This window comes from Lemur catta, chromosome 8 (genome assembly GCF_020740605.2).
Source record: "Lemur catta isolate mLemCat1 chromosome 8, mLemCat1.pri, whole genome shotgun sequence".
NCBI classification, from domain to species: domain Eukaryota; kingdom Metazoa; phylum Chordata; class Mammalia; order Primates; family Lemuridae; genus Lemur; species Lemur catta.
In genome coordinates this window covers 139,444-163,253 of record NC_059135.1, presented here as the reverse complement: position 1 = coordinate 163,253, position 23,810 = coordinate 139,444, and the positions used below count along the sequence as shown (strand labels likewise).

General features: G+C 38.6%; 2 long non-coding RNA genes across 2 annotated transcripts in view; one reads left to right on the top strand and one right to left on the bottom strand.

Moving 5' to 3' along the window:
* LOC123643720 overlaps nucleotides 1–5,614 on the top strand; it is a 40,490-nt gene extending 34,876 nt beyond the window's left edge. The window contains exon 5 of the long non-coding RNA XR_006736900.1: nucleotides 5,250–5,614. This is a non-coding gene — a long non-coding RNA (uncharacterized LOC123643720). The remainder of the gene's footprint in view (nucleotides 1–5,249) is intronic.
* The window catches only part of LOC123643718, a 168,748-nt gene that overhangs the window by 126,548 nt on the left and 18,390 nt on the right, over nucleotides 1–23,810 (bottom strand). The window contains exon 2 of the long non-coding RNA XR_006736893.1: nucleotides 18,065–18,199. This is a non-coding gene — a long non-coding RNA (uncharacterized LOC123643718). The remainder of the gene's footprint in view (nucleotides 1–18,064; nucleotides 18,200–23,810) is intronic.

Below are 23,810 nucleotides of genomic sequence, written 5' to 3'. Positions count from 1 at the left end.
TCTGCAGATTCAGCACAAGCCCAGTCAACATCTAAGTGTTCTCTGTTATAGAAATTGTCAAGCTGATTCTAATATTCATGTGGACATGCAAATGACATAGAATAAGTCCTCCAGAAAAAAAAAAAAGAACAAAGTTCGAGGACTAATACCACTCAATTTCAGGATTTTTAATAAAGCTATGGTAATCAAGACAGTGGTATAAAGACAAATAGATCAATAGAACGAAATAGAGAGTTCAGAAACAGACTCCTGGCCGGGCGCAGTGGCTCACTCCTACAATCCCGGCACTCTGGGAGGCCAAGGAGGGAGGATCACTCGGGGTCAGGAGTTCGAGACCAGCCTAAGCAAGAGTGAGACCCCGTCTCTACTAAAAATAGAAAAAAAATTAGCCAGGTGTGGTGGTGGCACCCGCAGTCCCAGCTACTCAGGAGGCTGGGGCAGGAGGATCACCCAAGCCCAGGAGCTAGAGGCTGCAGGGAGCTAGGCAGACACCATGTCACTCTAGCCCAGTGACTTGAACAAGCCTCTGTCTCAAAAAAAAAAAAAAAAAAGGAAAAGAAATAGACTCACTCATGCATGGAAAACAGATGTGTTACAGATGAGCAAAGGCCATGCAGGGGAAAAAGGATTGTCTTTTCAATAAAGTGTGCAGGAAAATGTGGCTACTCGTGTATCAAAAAAAAATTTAACTCATTCCACATCTCATACATATACGAATTGGGCCATCAATATAAATGTAAAACTATAAACTTCCAGAAGAAAATAGAACATGTTTGTGATCTTGGGCTAGGCAAAGATGTCTTAAATATAACACCTGAAGCATGGTTTTCCGAAAGAGCACGCAGAATTTTATCAAGGTTTTAAACTTATATTCTTCCAAAGACACTGTTAGAGTGAAAATACCAACCATAGACTGGCAGGAAATATTTGCAAAGCCTGTACCTGATAAAGGACTTGTATCCGGAATATGTAAATAGGTCTCAAACTCAGTAATAAAAAGTAAATAACCCAATAACAAAATGAGCAAAAAATTTGGCTAGATACTTCACCAAAGAAGATGCTCAGAAGACAAGTAAGTATGCTCAATGTCATTAGTTGTGGGGGAACTGCGACTTACACCACAGTGAGAATTGCTGCGCACCTGCCCGAGTGGCTGAAAGAGACTGGCAGGCCACGCAGGGCTGGCTTTGCAGGCCTGTGACCTGTGCAGTGACACAGAACCCCTGCACGGAGGGCCCTGCGCCTTGTTTCATGCCCTCCTGTTTTCATCTTGAAATCCTTAATGATCTTAGAACAGGGAGCCCGGCGTTTTCATTTTGCCCCAGACCCAGCAAATTATATAGCCAGTCTCGACTACACATGTTAGCAAGGATGGGGGAAAGTGGGGCTCTCATACACCGCTGGTAGGAATGTAAAATGGAACCACCACTTTGGAAAACAGTTGGGCAATGTCTTAAAAAGTTAAGTGTTTACCTCCCGTAGGACCCAGCATTCCCACGCTTAGGTGTATACCCAAGAGAAATAAAAATATATGTGAAAGATTATGTAGATTTTATGGGGATTAACTAACCAATAAAATCCCTTTTCTTTCCATTATATCTTTCATGAATAGTGAAGGCATTACAAATACTTTCTCTGTAAAAAGTTTCTCTATTATGATTGTCCCAAAGGTTACACTGCAAATAATTACATTAGATTTTGACCTCTTATTTATGCAGTGACATTAATTAAAAGTAGAAAAGTAAAACATTTATTTATCTTAAAGCTAGTAGAGACTTAACTATCCCTTCCATAACAGGCAGAGTTTTCATTTGGGAGAAATAAACCGTTTTTACTGTGACACATACACTACTTACATTATTAACATTGGTTCCATTTTATAAAAAGTATTTTTAATTCTAAGTTGTGATTTCAGTAATGATGAATTGTACATTTTATAGCTTGCTCTAATCTTTTTACACAATTAAATTAGACCTAGCCCCAAGTTTTACCAACTTTTTAAAAACTTACCAGTCTATAACAATGACACAACTGATGAAAATGACATATCTGTGTAACGATGCAAAACTCACCATAGGTTCAAGAATAATGTACTTGTTTCATATCTGAAGATTAAACATATTGTAAATTTGGGGGGGGTGTCTTTTTCTTTTTTTGGAGACAAGGTCTCGCTCTGTTACCTGGGATACAGTACAGTGTTACTACCACAGCTCACTGTGTTACCTGGGATACAGTACAGTGTTAGTACCACAGCTCACTGCAACTTCAAACTCCTAGGCTCAAGTGATCCTTCTGCCTCAGGCTCTCCAGTAGCTGGGACTACAGGCACATGCCACCACACCTGGCTTTTCTCCCCCCCTCCCATTTTAGTAGAGATGGGGTTTCGCTCTTGCTCAGACTGGTCTTGAACTCCTGGCCTCAACCAGTCCTCCCTCCTTGGCTTCCCAAAGTGTTAGGATTATAGGCACAAGCCACTGCACCAGGCCTAAAATATACTGTAAGTTGTACAGTCCATTTCCTTGGTAGTTGGGAAAAAGAGCACAGGCAACAGCAGAGGACTGTCCTGGGACACTCTTCATCACACAACCAGTGACAGTTTAGTCAAAATCGCACCCAAAAGCCCAACCTTGACTAGCTATGCTCTGCCATCAATTAGAAAATGGTTACCTTTCTGAAAACCCTCAGGATAAATTTCTTTCTGGTTTTAGCATTGTGAATACTAGCTACGGTTCACCTGGGCAACAAATTTGCTTTATGGCCATCACTAAAATGTTGAGCTTGCCCTTTTATACCAAAACCCAAATTTGTGACACATCCTTAACAAGGTGTAGGAATTCATGGAAGACTTTCTCGTATTAGGTTTCCTCCTGGCTCTATTTTAGATCCTAAACTTCATTTCTCTTTTCCTCATCCTTCTCATCCCCTTCTAATATATATAGCCTTACTCTGTATCTTCTTTTCTAATTGTCCTCAAAATATTTTTGGAACAAAAGCTCTAATAAAATATACCGTGTATACTGATTGATACACATGAGGACAATGTGCACACATGCACACACATGGATTAAAAGCCAACCGAATTTTATTCTTCCTTCAGGATGATGGGGACCCTGCTTCCTGTGCTGTGTGGCTTGCGTCTTGCACCGACAGCACTGGTGACAGCGCCAGTCTCATTCTTGGCCAGTGGCAAACATTCCCATCTCTTTTGTTTCTCCATTCCTCAGCAGTTGAGAATAGGAATTAATCAATGTCTCATAATGAAATGGGATGTTTCAAAATGTTACATTAAAGCTCAATTCCACCATTGAAAATATTTGTTATATGTTTTTCTTATTATATACATTTACTAGCCCTAAACCAAATCTAACCGTATTTTGTACAACACTTAGTACACAATCTATTTTAACAGAACTCTAAGACAAACTTTCAATGATTAGCAAACTTTATGATGTATAACCTACTAATTTTATTGAATGGATTTTCTTTCAAAATAAATTATGTAATTACATCTTTCTAAATCATATACATTTTTAAAATTTCTATTTTCATTTTAAACTCAATTATAAAATATTATAATAATGTACATTGTACCTGAAAAGCCCTAACCTCAGCATGATATAATTCATCCATGTAACCCAAAATACTTGTACCCCCTAAATCTATTGAAATAAAAACTAAAAAAAAGGTCACAATAAAATTATATGCTTTGTCCATTTGTCAGAGAAAAATAATTAATGGTAAATACTAGGCCTTCTTTTTCAATTCTGTATGAAATTTCTCTTGATAACACTTGATAGAATTCTACTCACAACACTCAGCCAAATACACTTCTTTCTATAGTGCCAAGTGTTCAAAAACACACAGCATTCAAATAATGTAGTTTCCATGTAATTAGGATATCATTTTCAGTTTGATAATCTCGCATAGAAAAGTCTTCAGTGGAAGAAAAGAGAAATACCTAAAAAGAAACAGTTGACTTAAATGATGATGATTACTACTGAATGAACCGGTTCCCTAAAACATAGTGGAATAGGCTGTCAATGCCTGAATGTGACTGAGATGTGCACATCTGGGAACAGAAGGAAAGCTCTGCTGGCAACACAACAGTGATCCGACCAGGCAGGATAATCAATCCTTTCATTACATATCCCACCTCCTGACCCCTGTTTATCATCCACGTTCCCCAACAGGCTTCTGTGCCATCCACTTACTCCTTCTTTAAAATTTTTCATTTAGAAATTACTCATACAAGGAAGTATTTTAAAATATGTGCAGTTTGAAGAATAAAAGAAACACCAGAGAAACCAGCACCTCGCCTGAGAAAGAGCAGAAGCTCCTTGGATAGGCCCCTCCTGCTGGCTCCCGCCACCACCGCCAGTGTCCTTAATCCTGTGGTAACCATCTCCCCGTTTTTGTCTTCATACCATTGGGTCCTGTGTATGTGCATTCCTTAAAAACACGTTGCTCTGTGCTGCCGGTTTTTTAGCCTTACAGAAATGGAGTCATTCTCCAAGTATTCTTTGGTAATTTGATTCCTTTCTTTGACATTACATTTTTGCAATTAATCCATATTGATGTGTGAGGCGACAGTTTATTTTTATTGTAGTGTAATAGCCTGTTATATAAACATATGACTATCTGTTCTGCTGCTAATGATCCTTTGTTGTTTCTATGTTCTGCTGCTGGTGTTACAGTTGCTCTGGCCTAATTATTTTTCACAAATTGAATGTTATTTTTATATTTTATAGTTCATGCTTTAATTTTAACCACACTTATCAACTTTGCTCCTTATTCATTCTTACATTTCAGAACTTTCATTTGGGATCATTTTTTTTCTACCTAATGTAAACCATTAAGAATTTCTTTTCTCTCAGACTTTGTCTAAAAAAGCCTTTATTTCAATTTCTTACTTGAAAGGTAAGTAATTCTAGGCTGAGAGTTAATATCTCTCAAGACATATTGAAGCTATTGTTCCAGTCATTTGAATTCCAGTGCTGCAGTTAAGAAGTCAGTCATGAGTCTAACTACCACACCTTTATAAATGATGTCTTTTCAAAAATCTATTGTCTGTATTTAAGGTTTTCTCTTTCCCTCTAGTAAATTCTGCAGTTTTCACTATAATATGGCTAAATGTGGATATCCTTTTGATTTGTTCTGCACTGGGCTTCCTGGATTGAGTACTAGTATCTTTTACCCAATATCTCTATAAATAGTGATTCTTCCTCATTTCCTCTATTATCTCCTTCTAGAACCACAGATATATAGATCTGTCAGTGAACTCGTATCCAGCACATATGAAGAACTCTATAACACTTCAGTAAGAATGCTGAAATAAACCAACTCACTAAGAAATGGGCAAAGGAACTGAACAGACACTTTGTGAAAGAAGATATCATTGGTCAATAGGCACATTAAAAGGTGCTTACATCAGGAAAATGCAAACTTAAACTTTGTGAGATGCCACTAACAAACCCCCTGGAATGACACAAATTTTATAAGATGGACAATACCAGGTGTAGAAAACTTGGAATTCTCATATACTGCTGGTGGAAATGTAAACTCTTCACTTTGGATAACAGTTGTGCTGTTTCTAATAAAGTTAAACATACATTTATCATATGGCCTAGTGATTCCACTCTTAGATATTTATCCCAATACACGCCTATACCTGTACATAAAAGCACACTCTATCTTATGTCATAATAACCCCCAAATGTCCCTTCAGCAGCTAAACGGATTTAAAAAATCATGGTATATATATATATATATGCACACAATGGACTACTACTCAGCAATGAAAAAGAATGAACCACCAACATCCTTAAGCAGATGAATCTCAAAACATGTTGATCAAAAAAGCCAATCATGAAAAGTAATACACTGTATAATTCCACTTATATAAAATTCCAAAGCAGGCAAAGCTCATCACTGTGACAGCCAATTGGTGATGGAGTGGGGCTGGAGGGCAGGGTGGGCTGGCCACACAGGAGCACAGGGAACTTCCTGTATCTTGAATGAGATGGTGGTGACACAGAGGCACTGATTTACAGACAAAGTAAGAAAAATGACTTCCTCGAGAAAACACAGCCAGTTAATAGGAGAGCAATATTAGCATTAGTCTCGGTCTATTAACATTTTCAAGCTTTCTCTCAGAAGGACAAACTGGCTGCAGGAAAAGAGCTCACGTGCACCCAGCATGTAACAAACACTGCTGGAGACAGCTGGGTGAGGGCCACATGCCAGCCACACGCGACAGAGACCCCTACCTCACAGAGACCACACACCGGTGGGAAGAGGTTTCACGGCAGAGGGCAAAGAACACTATGGCACTGCCAACAAGCAATTCAACCACATGGTCTGCTACAGGGGCCCCTAAAGTATCTCCCACAAGAGTTCTTAAGACTTTTAAGTTTAAAGTCTAAAGAAGAAGGTAGACTCACAACAAACAATAAAGTAAGGTAGATCCTTACCTAACACATAAAAAGATAACTACAGATGGTTTAAAGACCTATGAAAGGTAAAACTATAAAGTTAGTAAAGGAAAATGTAGGGAATATTCTTGTTGCCTTAAGGACTTCTTAAATAAAATTTCAAAAGCATAAAACAGTAGGCAAACTAGACTGAATTTGATCACATCCATATTAGAAGTTTCTGTTCAGTAAAGAAAACTATGGAAAAAATTAATAAACAGATGACAGAGAAAACATTTACAAACCATAAAACCTATAAAGGAATTATTGTCCAGTGTAACAAGAGCTTCTGGAAGTCAACAGGAAAAGACAGCAATCCCAGTGGGAAATGGGCAGAAGGCAGTAACAGGCACCCGCAGCAAAGGAAGCCCAGAACCATATAAGAACACCATGAGCTGCCTAAACCAAATACAGAAATGCAAATTAAAACATCCCTCTGAATGACAAAATTGGGGCAAGTGAACGTCCAGTATATGCAGATGTACAGGAAAACAAAACCCAATGTGCACAGCGCTACCGAACTTGTAGACTGAGGCATCCTTTCTTAAGAGCTTAGTCAAATTAAGTACCCATATGCGTATGGCATCACCACAGAGGAATTCTTTCTGGACCTACATCCCAGTGAGTGGTCGTGAAGAGCTGGGGCAATGAACAGTTATCTGTGCTGGAAGGAAGCCAGAGACACTCACCTGCGTGTCCACAGTAGGGAAATAATTCAAAGCACGAGGCAAGGGTATGATGCGAGGGGACACGGAGCATGGTGAAAACACCCAGGTTATCCTAGCATGCGACGGTGATGGCACCGTGATGAAAAAGGCAGAGGACACTCACCTCAGGGTTGTAGACAGAGCCAGATGAGGTAATGCACGTAAAGTGCCCAGTCCCTTGCCCTTAGTCCTACAAAAGGAATTCCTGCTCCTTGGTATAGGTTACCCCTCTGAGCTTTCACCCCACTATTTATTTGTGCAGCTGGAGCACGGAGCTTTGTTACGAGAACTTAATAGAAGATGCGGCAGCCACGTGAGCGCCCGGGGGAGGCGAGGCCTCTGGAGTCTGCGGGTCCCCTGTGCACAGCGGCCGCTGTACGGCAGGAGAAGCCCTCACTCCGCCCGCATCTCCACCTGCGCACCTAGACAATCATTAAAGCCAGTGCCATGTGGCTGTGTTGTGGGTAAATGAGATAATGCAAACCTCATAACAAGTGCTTGTTCACCTCGCTTCTCCTCCCTCCCAGGTATGGGGAGGTGCCGTCTTACCAGGGGGAGCCCCGTGCCACCATCACATGTTGCGGTGGCCACGCGACAACATGGAGGACGACTCAGCCATGCTGAGACAACACATACATATACAGAAAATGACTAGAAAGAACAACATCAAAATGAGTACCTTAGTTGAATTTGGGTAGAGAAATTACAGGTGGTTATTTTTCCGTTTTTCTATTTTCCGACTATCCTATTATATGGTTATGTTACGTTTAGAAATGTAATATTTCATGGCAAACAAATATTTTACTTTAAAATTGCATTGAACAAAAAGTGTTAAACTTCAAAACCTAAACAGCATCTTTATAGATTCTGTATCAAATGGAGTTAATTTTAAAATTCTAGAATATATTCTGAAGCACTAGGTTCTTCTTAATTCTAACACTTAACCTGGGACAAATAATTTACTGAGAGCTGCATTCTTCACCTATAAAGTGGGGCTAGTTTTAACTCACAGCTGTGAGGATGAAATGAGATAATATGTAAGTACCATGGAGATAATCATGTTTTGAAAACTTGAAAGTTTGCAAAGATATAAATATAAACCCATTAAATACCAGAAGAAAAAATTTTAAATGTTTAGTAGCTTGAACTCCAACATTAGATGGACCTATTTTCAAATTTTAGCTCTGCCACCAACAACCTGGATGACTTTGGGCAACTACTTCACCTTCTCACTACAGTGCCTTCTCAGCAGTGTGGGGGTAATGACCACATGCCTGCGTTGCTGTGAAAATTAAATGAGATAAGTAACTTATATATAGCACAGTGCTTGTCACAAAATAATGGCTCATTTAATGTTACCAATTATTATAATCCTCCTTAAAACCACTTCTGCAGTTAATGAAACTGAATATTAGTATTAATGTCTCAATCACTATTTCACATTAAGATACAAAAATAGAAAAGAGATATTCCCTACTCTTAAGGTTCTCACAGTCAATAAAAGAAATGGAAATATATTTCAAAGATCATAGGAGACTTCAATAACTAATAAAATCAAATTTTATATCTATTACTATGAGAATAAAGACAAAGGGGAACAGGATTGGTTACAATGAGGAATGTATCAAAATCTCAAAGGAGATGATATTTTAGTTGGATCTTGAAAGACTGGGTATGATTTTGTCCATTAATGAAGGAAAAATACAAAATTAAAAATCCAAGCCAGGCATGATGGCACATGCTTGTAATCCCAGCTACTCAGGAGGGTGAGGTGGGAGGATCATTTGAATCCAAGAGTTCGAGTCCAGGCTGGGCAACCTAGCGAGATCCCATCTCTTAAAAAAAAAAATCTATAGAGTGCTCAGGCCATTGAGACTTGTCTCATCAGATGGAACATTGAGAGGGGAAAGGCTGGTTGTAAAAAGAAGAAATATTATGATCTAATTGTGAAGAGCTTTATAAAAATGCCCTGCTCCATTATTTGGACTTTATGCACAATAGGGAATTCAAAAGAAGATTTAAGAACACAATCAGACCTAAAATTTAGAAAAATAACTGGTAAAATTAGGTTGGCTTAACAGTGTCAGGAAAGATTTCCCAGGGATGACATTTGGAAGAAGAGTCTGGGAAGGTCATCCCATGTGGCGTGTGGGAGACACAGACCTGAGGACCTGCCAAGCACATCTCCGGCTTCTGGAGCGTAGCAGAGTGGGGGCGGCGGAGGTGATGTGGAAGACACGGGCCAAGACAGCGACACCTTTGCCCAGGAATGTGGGCTTTGAGGGCAAGAGAGAAAGGCCTGCGATGGTAGAGCGATCTGAGAAGATGACGTTGTGGAAAAACAGGGGCTGGAGGAACAGGCAGGAAATCACAAGAGTGAAAACTCAGCCCAGAAGAGGGAAGAGCAGATGGACTCAAGAGACATTTGAGGGGACCATTCAGTCTAGCCTGGGAGGGAAAAAAATGAGTATGTTCTATTTTTACCATTTTTCTATTCAAAAAGCACTCACTATTCCCCTCTACCTATGGATTAAAATGTCAACGCTAGCGTTCAAGGCCTTCCTAGTCTGACCTCTCTGCCTTTTTATCCACTTTCCTTACACCCCACAGTCCCTCTACTTGGACTGTCCTCTCTGCCATGTCAAACCCCATCCGACGACTGAGGCCTGACTAATTCCATGCCACCCACAAGGCCTTCCGAGCTCTCCTGGTGCCTCTCCCCTCAAACAAAGCCTCCAGTGTTGTAAATTAATAAACCCTCATCATGTGGTAACGACCCTCTCCTATTACTAGGTACTACTGTCTGATTCTTTAACAGCTGTTTACATTTCTATGTGCCTTGTCTGTATGTTTCCTTCATAGAACTGCAAAGAAATGTCAAGCACATGAACACAGCTAGACAATCCAAGGCAAGATGAATGTCAGAAGATTTTGGCTTCCTGGAAAAAACTCACCATGGACTTTGGTTATTCAGAATTAGCTACTTCTTCTGTAAGGCTATCAGGTAAAATAAAATAGTAATGATAACAGTGGTAAAGTATACCTGCCAATCCACTTTCACAATAAGATACATAAGAAGAATAAATCCATATAGATTGAAAGGAGAATACAATGAGTAATTCCATGCAGAATCCTTGGAATTACATAAGCAGCATAATAACAGGTAGTTTTTCAAACTAACTTATTTACAAAGAAGTAACTTAGGAATGGCCATTCTCCTCCTCTCTAATAATTCTAAGAGAGAGAGACATAGCAAACTTTAACTTAAATAAACAGTTTCTGGAAATTGGGCTTCAACAAGTGAAATTATAATACATAAAAAAAGAAATAATATGTACCTAGTTGCAACTTCAAAGTCAAGCTACACACGAAGAGGACTTACAGTTTGGGCTTATGTATGTCTGTAGCAACAGGAAGAACTCCAGGAGAACTCAGAAATTTCAATGCCAAACATGTCACAAGAGGTCAGAGGTCACATTTTTCTAACTTGGGTTTGACCCTAAAGTAAGCAATACATGTAATTAATCGATGCCCTATTCTGAAACATTAACTTGATTGGGACTAGTCTACCAATCTGCTGTTAGTCTAATCATGCTAGTCACAATGTGATCACCTCTAAAAACACAAAGTCAAAGTTACTCAAGACAGAAAGGAAACACCTAGGTTGACTATTTTGATTGCTTTTTCCCAGTAGTCAATAAAAAATAAGTTAACCTCCCCAATCACACTGCCTAGCTAATAATGCCAGCAGAGACTAGTAAAAAATCCATATCTGTTTCAAAAGCATGTCTTTAAACTATAACTATTACTTAAAATAATTATAAACTTCTAATGCCATGTTATAATTACCCAAATTAGATGTGCATAATTTGTTTGGTTTAAAGAAAAGCAAGTGATATATGTAACTTGATTTTATTGGACATTAAACTATACATGGCATTTAGAGAAATAACATGACAATGAGTTATGAATCATATTAGGAATCTGCATGACTGAAGGCTTAAATTTCACTTGTTACTGATTCTTTGTTCTTTGATTCTTCACCCTTTACATCTTGACTGGAAATCTGTAAAACAAGGGCATCATCTGAAGCATAAAAATATTTTATAAATATTTAATAGAAATGTTAAGTAACTGAGTATTTCAAAGCTTTAATGACACCTATCCAAATTACATAAAAGTGATGAATTCATGTGACAACTATAGTGTTTACAGACATTTAAACTGAAAAGAGGACTACTATTATCATGGGTATCTTCATACAACCTTCAACTGACTACTGTATTTCCTTTTTTAATAATAAAATGACTCAATTGTTTCAATTTTACGATGATTAAACATTAGAAGACATCCTTCCATTTCTAGAAATGTAAAACGTTTTTACTGAGAGGCCAAAATTCATGCTTATTTAGTTCCCAAATGAAGTCATCTATAGAATTTATGTTATCATTAATTTATAAACATGAGCTGTAAATCAGAGGGACAGCTTCACCATTAATCAAAACATCAGACTTAATCCCAGATATGTATTTTGAGCTCAGATTGATCTTTTTAGTAAAAATACTTTCCATAGCAAAATAATAAAACTTGTGAAAGAAGTTTCCCTTTGGTATATATTTTTAAAGATTTGAATTATTGAATAAATCTCAGCAGTGATTCTGTAACTTACAGCACCTTTCCTACTTTCTTGGATACAGCACTAGCAGTTCTTTTAAAAAAGGAAAATTAAAAGAAAATGGTAAAAAGGACTCAGAACACTCTTTCCTGGGGAGGTATCATGGACAGGTACTGCTATGAACTCTGAATGTTGGATATCATCATACTTAGGTGGAATAAACATCTAGAATGAACACAGATACATTCTCCTATTTTTTTATTGAGATAAGAAGATTATTATTAGTTCCAATTAGCCGGGCATGGTGGCGCATGTCTGTAGTCCCAGCTACTCGGGAAGCTGAGGCAGTAGGATTGCTTAAGCCCAGGAGTTTGAGGTTGCTGTGAGCTAGGCTGATACCACGGCACTCACTCTAGCCCAGGCAACACAGTGAGACTCTGTCTCAAAAAAAAAAAAAAAAAAAGATTATTATTAGTTCCTAAGAGTTCAACCAATTATGAGGATCTGAGGCTTAACTACTTTAAAAGGCCACAAATTCTACTCATGGAATTTCCTTTTAAAATTGCAATGTAAGTCTTACAACATTCAGGATCCTGTATTTGATGAGATTGCTGTGGATTTTGAGGTGTCCAGTGTTATATACAAACATGAAGAACATGCCTTGGGTTTGTTTCTGCTAAAAGGGATTTTTTTTTTATTGCTTTTAGCTCTGCTTTTGAACTTCAGAAAATATCCAGTGCCTTTAGCAACAAATTTTTTTTTTTTTAAAGATAAATCACAAGATTGTTGTCAGCTGGGAAGATGGTGGAGGTAACAGTTTTAAACTCGCCCCTGAACCTCCTAGACAGAGTTACTGGAAGAGAAGCAAACAAAAGAAAGCAAAAGGCCCTGGGACAACATATACAGTACCAAAAAAATTAAGTGATAAGGAGTCCTGTGAATCCCAAAATTTGAGCAGTCAGGACAAATCTGCAAGAGCTACTGATCTGCAATCAGTACTGACAGCTATGGAGGACAAGGAGGGACACAGTGGGGAATCTAGGGGAGCTGAGTACAGGAGGACCAACCTTGCAACTGCAATGGACAGGGTGAGACATCCTCACGTGAGACGATTCACAGTAACGCACGGATCCATGGTAAAGTCCTCAGGAGCTGGAACACGACAGTCCTCTGAACACCCAAAATTAGGCAAAGCTCCCTTCCAGGACAAAGCCCCACATTATAGATAAGTGTGAGGAATTAAAATATCAAATACTACTGGAGTCAGTTAAAAAGACCTTTACTATAAGAAAGGGTGGTTCAAGGAAAAATGGGGGAAAGATAGAGAAAAACCTAGGAAATCTCAAGAAATATGAGGCCATATTTTTAGCACTTCACAAAACTGGCATAAGAAGAGCATTAGAGCCATAAATCTAGTAAAAGGATTCAGACCCACTTCTACCTGCTACAAGTTTGGGAAAACAGATTTTCACACCAGAATGACAACAGGAAGGACTGCAGCTCACAGGACAGAGTGACACCCTTAGATGAAGGCATGTCAGAAAGATATGCCTGCAAAACAGAAGAAAACCAGGATCCACTGTTTCAAGAAATGAGAAAAGACATTAAGAAAATGATATAATAGGAATGCTGTAAATCAGAATTAGAAAAACTCAGGAATGGGTTAAACATTTGAAGTAAATGGAAAAGAAATCACTTCAGAAGTGAAGTCTAAACTAGAAGCTACACAAGAGTGATTATACAGCAGATAATATCAGATAAACATAAGTTGCAAAGAATGAAAAAATTAAAAATCAAAAAGAAAAAAGATGAAAAGAATTCAATTGAAAATTACAAACAGAAGACAGGAAAAGAAGACTGAACACACTAAGACAGGCCTCAAATAATATAAACTAAATATATATAATAGTAATATAATCTTAACTATATATAATATAATTTTGTTTCTTATTCTCAGATAGCTGTGTATATAATGTTGCATAAAATATTGACTAATTATATGATATTCTAAAATTTTATTGTTCATGATATCCACAATTCTCACCATGTCAGAGAGGAGGTAAGATTTAGATAGAAGAGATACATAAAACCCAGTAGCCATAAATTTCAATGGAAAATATCAGTATGAATTAATGAGGTGTTTTTATCTTTTAAAAGTATATTGATTTCCTAACTCTGTCCATTCCAAGGCCTAGAGAGACAACACAGTAGCAACTCGGAGTGGCCAGAAAGTACTCTTGAAATACAATTTCAAACTAAAAGAAACCGGAGCCCTTGGAAGAAAGCAGTGGTTTAGGATGTGTACAAAATGGGCCTTAAACCTTGTCACCCGAGAAAGCAGGAACAAACTTTGGGATCCAACACAGAGGCCCCCACTGGTCAAAGATGGGAAAACCTCAGCATCAGAAAGGATTTTGTCAAAAAATGACAACTAAAAGAAAAAACCTAGCTGGTTACCACTGAAGGATGCTATTTTGAAAACTGGTAAGTACATAAAGAGAAGGAATTAAACACTTCTCCTACTTTTCCCATGTGAACCATACCACAGCATAACCAAATAGCAGATAATGGGAAGCCTATGTCCTTACAGAGGCATTCCAGTTAGCAAAGGAAAGAAAATTAGATTACCACCATTTTGCAATTCTTAATGAATTACTGGATCTAGCATCAATAGCTACATATATCACAAAACGAGATAACTGACACGTGTGCCTCCTGAAAACACAACTTTCCGCAGCCTGTGCAACAGCCTTGACCCACCCCACAGCCTCTGGACCAACCATCAATTTCCGGGAAATACAGAGGATTGAGCAGCAGGTCAAACTGGACCACAGAGCTGCGATCCTCAAAAGCCAGACTATGAGAAACCAAATGACCCAGTTTCCCCAATCAATAAATCCCAAATGAAAGCCACAACAAAAAAGATGGATGAGAAATCCACAGATCAAAACAGAAACAAGCAGAATGAAGCCATTATACCAAAGTAAATGATAATGTTTAGGATGCAGGATAGCCTAAGAGGGAGTCACACCAACTCCCATAACTTTGAATGCATGACTAAAACTATGTAGCTTTCAATTTTTTTTTAAATGGAGTCACCAGTCAAAATAAAGAGTGAAACTTAATGACTACATATGCAATCCTAACAATAATTCTTCTGCAGCCTTCTGTAACTTCAGCCATTTCTAAAGTTTAAAAGACACCTCTATGTTGAGACTTACCTGTAAATAAGCAGAACAACTTGACCTAAAATGAATCCAAGGCTTGAGAGTGCAGAATAGGCATATCAGGCTTTACAGCAAAAGATCAGAGTGCCTGTCCTCGTCCCACGCCACTTCCTAACTGACCTCAGGCAAGTGCAACAGGCAAGAAAGTTGACGTTAACCAAGAAGCAAAGGCACTGGGTCAGGCAGTTCTCTGCACAGTCCCCCCTGGAGCCAACTGTCCAGCAGGGAAATAGTTACGACTGTGACTGATGTTGGGAAAAAGCACAGAATGCTGAGACGTGAGCCACTGCGATGGGAGGAAATATGACACAGCTCTCAGAGGGGACGAGGCAGAGGACACACGGGGAACCCCTCCTGAGCACTTAACCTCCGATTTTCTTCCTTTCTTTTCATCTATCTTTAGATGACACTAATAAAACTAAGACTATTTACTAGGTAAAATAAATTTATTGATATTTAATTAGGAACTATGGACCTCACAACATGAAGGAAAATAAGCCTTGGCATCATTTAAGGCTATACCGATGAAGCAAGGAGAGAAAGGAACACTTAACGACAAGCCGCGATACAAAAGGAGAAAGTGTGTGCAATCCTGTTTAACAACCTTCGCATCTTTTGTCACAGTTTAACTTGCGCACACACGTACACACATAAGTGTTGCGATAATCCAACAGACGTCTGCACCCGGCACTGTGGGGTTAATTCTCTGACTCCCACACAGCAGGTGGTCACAATCTAACAGCAATATTTACTAGGAGAGTCTGACAGCTTCCTAGGAAACATCCCTAGAGCTTCTAGAAGGATGCTACACGTGAGATCTAGAAAGATGCTACACGTGAGAAAAACGAATAGTCTGAAAAACTGAAATGTTTCAGTCAAGCTTACATGATTTTAATTTTTAAAAACAAATCCAAAGAACAGTATTTTATTTCAGTGGTCTTCTATGAGCAATTTGATATACAAAAACTGTTTTCTTAAAAGTCTCAACCATAAGAAAATACTTTTTATTCTTTGAGATTTCTTTAAATGTTTTTATTATCAACATCACCTCTCTGTAATTTGTATTTAGCTACCACACCTCAAATTATTTGCTTTAATTAAAACTATAATAATTAAAACAATGTACTATTTATTTTATTCTTACTTTTCATACAGTATTATTTTGTTCCTTCCACTAACCTACAGGAGCTAAGAGTTGAACATGGTCAGCGTCAAAGTATTCTGAGGGTGAGTGTAGAGTCAGAGCCACACAGAGCCTGAACACTTTCTCCATCTTCTGTTCCTTCCCTTGCAGGTAATTTTATGATCTTCTTCACCAGAATACAGGGAAGGGACAAAAATATATGGAATTCAATTTTGTTACTTATTAACAAAAGCCAACAAAAAGTGTTTAAGTGAGCTTTTGTAAATTATCTGTTTCCATTTTTACAAATAGCATTTAAAGAATATGGAGAAATAGGTATAAAGAAATTTTATCTAAATTAACAGCAACAACAAAAAAACCAACCTCCAAACATTTAAAAAGATAAATTTGACTTTTTTCTTTTGGAGACAGAGTCTCACTCTGCTGCCCGGGCTAGAGTGTCATGGCATCAGCCTAGCTCACAGCAACCTCAAACTCCTGGGCTCAAACAATCCTCCTGCCTCAGCCTCCCGAGTAGCTGGGACTACAGGCATGCGCCGCCGTGTCCGGCTAATTTTTTCTATATATATATTTAGCTGTCCATATAATTTCTTTCTATTTTTAGTAGAGACAGGTCTTGCTCTTGCTCAGGCTGGTCTCAAACTCCTGAGCTCAAACAATCTGCCCACCTCGGCCTCCCAGAGTGCTAGGATAAATTTGGCTTTATTCCTTTAAAAATACCCAGAGAAACAAAATAAAATCAAGTTCTTATTTTAAGACATCCTTATAATTAGCATATAACAAGTAAATAGAAGAGTCATGAATTAGTTTGATTTTTTTTTTTTGTATCCTGAATCTTTGTGTACCAATATAAATAGCATTACAAACTGGGGTGGGGAGGAAATTTCTTTTTAAAAACTGAGTGGTTTGGCCAGGCGCAGTGGCTCATGCCTGTAATCCCAGCACTCTGGGAGGCCAAGGCGAGTGGATTGTTTGAGCTCAGGAGTTCGAGACCAGCCTGAGCAAGAGCGAGACCCGTCTCTACTAAAATAGAAGGAAATCATATGGACAGCTAAAAATATATATAGAAAAATTAGCCGGGCATGGTGGTGCATGCCTGTAGTCCCAGCTACTTGGGAGGCTGAGGCAGAAGGATTGCTTTGAGCCCAGGAGTTTGAGGTTGCTGTGAGCTAGGCTGATGCCACGGCACTCTAGCCTGGGCAGCAGAGTGAGACTCTGTCTCAAAAAACAAAAAAACCAAAACCGAGTGGTTTATTTAATAATTTCTAAAATATAGAATGAAATTGTTAAAAATGCTGTCAGTGGGCTATGACCTAATACAATTTTGCTTTGTTTTCTTTTGAGGGTCTTTGAGGGGCTCTGTGGCCCCGGTTAGAGTACAGTGCCATCATCATAGCTCACTGCAGCCTCCAACTCCTGGGCTAAGGTGATATCCTCCTGCCTCAGCCTCCCAAAGTGCTAGTATTACAAGCGTGAGCACACAGCCAAGATGTTATTTACTTACTGCACATACCATGCTTGTCCTGTATTACAATGAGTAATGAACAGTATACTATTTTTAGACAGCTTCACTACATAAAAGCAAATGATTAACTAAAATCCATTTTAATAAAAGACCTAAATAAAGTTACCAAGAGTTAAAAATTCTGATAACTGCAAAACTATTATAAATAGTACATACTGATATTTTACTTATCTAATATTTATTTTATAAACACAAGTTGCTTGTGTATGTTTCTATATTTGTTTTTCTAACAACTATATACTCCTGCAAAGAAAGTGACTTCAGTCCTTTGTAATATATGTTGATTAGCATAATAAAGTATTTTTGGACTTTTCCCCCAAGATCTCACATGAAATTTTACAAGGATTTTTTTGTTTGTTTGTTTAAATTTACTTACTTGGTAATACGGTCAATGTTGGCAATTTGCTTCTGGTTCCGTATAATCTCAATGGCTGCCCAAAGATGCTGGATAGCTTTTGTATCCGCCTGTCATCTTTTTGTTAAACGTGCCATGAGCTGTTTACTTCTTTAGCTGTAGTAATACATAAAAACATAAGGGAAAAAAAGATTACAAATTGAATTATTATTAACACAAGCGAGTAACATCATCAGTGCCTCTTGACTACTGATCATACCAAGGTAGCAGGTAGCTCTGCCAACTTTCTGCCTCATTCCCTACCATCCACCTCACCACTTTCTTCATACAAGTTACCATTTGCTTCGTTACTTCATAAAAAGTGAGAGTCTAAAAATGAAAGGGTTAAGGTTTTCCCAAGGAGAACAAATGGCTACCTTATGCCAACATGTTTTTTTAAATAAATTTAAGTTTTATTCTAATGCACAGAAATATTACAAGACAACATTTATCAATAATGCATTGTTTGTAATTTGATCAATAGAAAATGGAATTTAAATGCCCTAATTGTTTGTACTTTGGTTTATTATAATCATGGCTTAAAAAACCCAATTGTATATGCATATATTGATAAATGAAAACATTTCAATAAAATAAAACCATGAACAGAAAATGCAAAAAGTATTAATAGTTACTTCTGGGGTAAGATGGGAAAAGCTGGCAAACAGGATACCAGAGGGCCACAAATTATTAGGAACAATCATATTCTTGAATAGATGTTAGTTTCAGGGGTATTTATTACATTATTAAGAAACAACATTGCTATTTTATTCAAATTTCAGTATTCTGGATTAACAGAAGAACATAGTCACCCGACCTCCAGATGATTTTCCACCTGTGTCTGGCAAGACTGGGGAAAACCCTGGGGCTACACTCGGGTGTCTGATGACTGACGGTTTCACAGAAGAGGCCTCTCCTGACTCAGCTTGGAGGGACTCGTCTGTTAGGAACAGCATGAGCCTAGGAAACCTTCATCACGAACCTTGTGTTAGATCATGAGCCCCAGCATTTGGGAACAACTGAAACATATCTCTAAATCTTACAGATTATAATACTGTTTAAATTCTAGGCCTTAAAAATACAGTAAACATTAAAGCTTCTGGGATTCCTAAAATCTCCTTGCCCGGACCTTTCCCGTCCCATAAGGGAAGAAAATGAGCGAGGGAAGCTCATTCTCAGCACTTCACTGTATTCCATGATTGCAACTGAGCCCTGTGAATCTCCTCTTTCCCCAGCTCCACACTTCCTTTCACAGTCCCCTCAGTCCTCCCTTTCCTTGACAAACCCAAGTAAACCCCACAGTTCAACCAACTGTAGATCAAAAATACTTGAGAAAAAAATTGTATCTGTACTGGACATGTACAGACTTTCTTCTCTTGTCATTATTCCCTAAACCATGTAACAACTATTTGCATAACATTTACATTGCATTAGGTATTATAGGTATTATAAGTAATCTAGATATGATTTAAAGTAGATAAGAGGATGTGCATAGGTTATATGCAAATACTACACCATTTTATATCAGGGACTTGAGCATCCATGGATTTTGGTACCTATAGGAGGTCGTGGACCGAATCCCCCACTAAGGAACAAGGGACAAATGTATATGTATGTATGTATGTATACATGCACACACATACATACATATACACATAAACACAAAGATGAGTATACCAGCAACAATGAGCATGCCAGACATCCAGACTTTGGTTTCTAAATACTATTCTCCTCAGAAGGAACCAGAGAAATGGCTAATTTCAGGGCTCAGGCAGGGAAAGTATTGAATAAGCCTAGAACATCATGTGCCATAAAGTATGGAAATTCCCAAAAGATCATGGAGATATGTCAAAATGACACTGGAGCTAACCAAGCGGCTCCCACTGGCTAAATCTGGGACAATTTGAACATCAAAGAAATGATATAATGAGAGCAATTGTCTATAACCCATTGAATAAAATAGGAACCTAGGAGCCCATACTGATATCAATTAATAAATAAATGGGGGGTGGATACAGAGGCAGGAAAGCTTTCCCTTACAATACAAGGTCAACTAATAAATGTAGAACGATGATGGAAGGGATGATTACCATTTGGTAACCCTTATAATAATTGTTTTGGTCAAGGAGCAAAACTGGATACTAATATAAATGGGTGAAAGTGTGATCAGGAACAGGATTTTTACATAGTCTCAAAATATCTCCAGACAATATTTATTCATTAACTTTCCATTGCAAAGTCTGGCAGATATCATCTTACCAAATGATAAAAGTAAATGTCATCAGCAATGGGACAAATCAACATCATGTGCCTTCTGATAGGATGCATTGAGAAGAACACAGCATTACTTCTGTGGTATTCCTGCCAAAAATGTATGTCCTGAGTACATTGGTGGCATAGTGGTGAGCACAGCTGCCTTTCAAAATGCATGTCCTAAATCCAGTCATGAGGAAACATCAGGCAAACACATACTGATAGACATTCTGCAAAGTAATTGGCCTGTCCTCTCCAAAATATCAAGGTCATGAAAGGAAGGAGAGACTCAGAACTGTTCAAGATAGAAGGAAACTAATGAGACATGACAGTTAAATGCAACATGTGATCCTATATTGGATCCTGGATCTATAAAAGACTTTATTGGAGAAAATCAGTAAAATTTGAATGAGGTTTGTGGATTAGAATGTGCTATTGTATTAATTTCCTGATTTTGATGGGCATAATGTGATTCATGTAGAAAAGTGTCTCTATTTTTTAGGAAACAGACATTGAAGTATTGAGGGGTCCTGTGACATCATATCTGTGACTTACTGTCAAATGGTTCCAAAAAAAATGGCTTGTATCTACAGAGAAAGAGAGAGTGATAAGGCAGATATGGTAAATTTCTAACAACTGGGAAATCAGGCTGAGGGAACACAGGATATCTTTGCACTGTTCTTGAAACTGTTTTGAAGAGTTTAATTATTTCCACTTTAACAGTTTTGAAATATTTTTAATAACCCTATTGTAACATCCCCTTCAGCAATTTAATTCAAGGTCAGTATAAAATAAGAGCATGAAGCTAATAAGAAATAAGTCATGCACAAAGGAAGAGAATTTATAAAGATAAATAGATAAGAGTTACTAAATATATTAAGACCTATGAATCTTGGACGCTATTTTTTAATTACATACTAAATTTTACTGTTAAAGAGCCATGGGGGGCCAGAAAAGTCCTAAGAGGTCTTTTCTTCATATATTTTTATATTAGGATCAAGAATAAAGTACAATGATCCCAAGAGGATTATGTATCAGAGAGTTCTTCTGGAGTTAACTCATATAAGGTTTTTATTTAATTTCGTCATAAAACAAGTTAAGCAAAAAAAAGCCTAGCTCTCTTTTTCTGCTGTGACAATGGGTCTGGTTGTCATCTGTGGCATATGTATCACACTCTGTAAACCTGTATCTTGCTCTTGCCCTATAATCCTATCTTTCTCTCCTCAATAAACCTCATTTCCATGCTTGCCTTACAAAAAAAAAAAAAAAAGCCTAGAGAAAACATCACCAGGACTTAATTTTGGACAGGGAATGAGGGAGAGGCAAGTCTCAAGGACAAAGCTTCCATTTCTGGCTTACACGGGGTACTGAAGTAAGGACTGTGGGATGAAGACTAAGTTTGCAGAAGGCAGTGGTGTGTGCGTGTGTGTGCTGAGTTCAGTTTGGGGCAGACCAAGTTCAGAAGCCTTTTAGAAATCCAAGGGAAGATGCCAAGCAGCTATGTGGAGATACAGCTGGGGAGTTCAGGAGAGCACATGATGAAGATCTGTGAGACACCCAAGAATAGTAACCAAAACCATAACTGCAGATTTGACTTCCCTAGGATAGAATATGGCAGAAAGAGACCTAGGCCCCAAGAACTAAGAGCAAATCCAGGAGAGCTATCCTATAGAAATCCAGTGAAGATAGGGTTTCAAAAAGTGCAGAGTATCACTGAAAAGTCAAAAAGCAAAAGGAACTGAAAAGTCCACTAGATTTAGCAAACTGTTGGTCACTGGTGACTTTAGCAAGAGTAATATTATTTTGTTGAAATAATATTGTTCCAAATCAGATCAGGGTGGGTGAAGGAGTGAGTGACAGGTGGCGAAACTGAAACAGAAATAGAGCTCTTCCCAGAAGACAGACTGAACAAAGGGAGGAGGCAGATGGGAAAGGACCTGGAAAGAGATGAGAAGGCACAGGAAGGTCTATGGTTATGCAAATTTTATCCTCATTTTAATTCAAATACGTACATATGATTTTTCAAAAATCAAACAATCCCAAACCCTGTACCTCTATTGCTGCTACCCTACGACAATCCCTGCCCTCTATTTTAGTTTTGTTTTTTGGTACTTACCTCTGTATTTATAAGCCCTACCCTTACCTACTGACGTCCTACCTCAAGTCAATTAATCTCTTCCACGTACACCCACCCCCAACAAAAATGCACATACACTATCCTTCCTCTTATCTTCTCAATAAAGTCATACCCGACTTTCTAATTAAACCAGCATTCACTGTTTTTATTTATCATTTATTTATTTATTTATTTATTTATTTATTTATTTATTTATTGACAGAGTCTCGCTTTGTTGCCCGGGCTAGAGTGAGTGCCCTGGCGTCAGCCTAGCTCACAGCAATCTCAAACTCCTGGGCTTAAGCGATCCTACTGCCTCAGCCTCCCGAGCAGCTGGGACTACAGGCATGCGCCACCATGCCCAGCTAATTTTTATATATATACTTTTAGTTGGCCAGATCATTTATTTCTATTTTTAGTAGAGATGGGGGTCTCGCTCTTGCTCAGGCCGGTCTCAAACTCCTGACCTTGAGTGATCCACCTGCCTCGGCCTCCCAGAGGGCTGGGATTACAGGCGTGAGCCACCGCGCCTGGCCCAGCATTCACTGTTTTAATTACCAGGACAACGTGCTGACACTCACAACTGCTCTGAACCCTTATCGCATCTCCAGTGCCCCAAGACCCAGTCAAGACATTTCCCCAGACACAGAGCAGGGCAACTGTGGGCTCATCTCCTCTATTTACTTCCTCTCGGGACTGCAGTCTTATACTGCCTATTGCCCAGTGCCGGAAAACAATAGCCTCGTGTATTTTACCCAGTTTCATCATGGAGGGTGGGAATGTAAGTCCATTAGCAGTTGCTCTGCCATGGCCAGAAGTAGAAGTCTAGACTGTCTCCTAGTACCCCTGTTTCTAGAAGGGCATCACCCACTTTCAAGACAGTCTAAATGAGAACTGTTCTCATTTGCCCTTTTCAGAAAACACACCTCAAGGCTTTTGCAGTATAGAAAAAGGTAGCGAGCTGGCTGCAGGTGCTAGGGAAGGACTCTGCGCATGTAACTACCACAGACTGGGAGAAATCACCCCATTCTCAGCCCCTTCACTTCCCCACCCCCAGAGGGACCTGGTGCCTCTAATTCTTGAGATTTCCATGGTTTTGAGGCTCAAACTGGCATGTTCCTTGACCTTCCCTCTCAGGCACTTACCTTTCCTGCTAAATCAAAAGACACTTCCACCACTTTCTTTCCAGTTTCCAAAATGTCATCTTTTCTACACTCTAGTCTATCTCATTCTTTTTGTCTCTATATATGGATTCACACACACACACACACACACACACACACACACACACACCCCAACACTCATTTCAATAGGGTTTCAGGAAAGAATGCACATTCAGTTAATCATGTTTCAACAAAG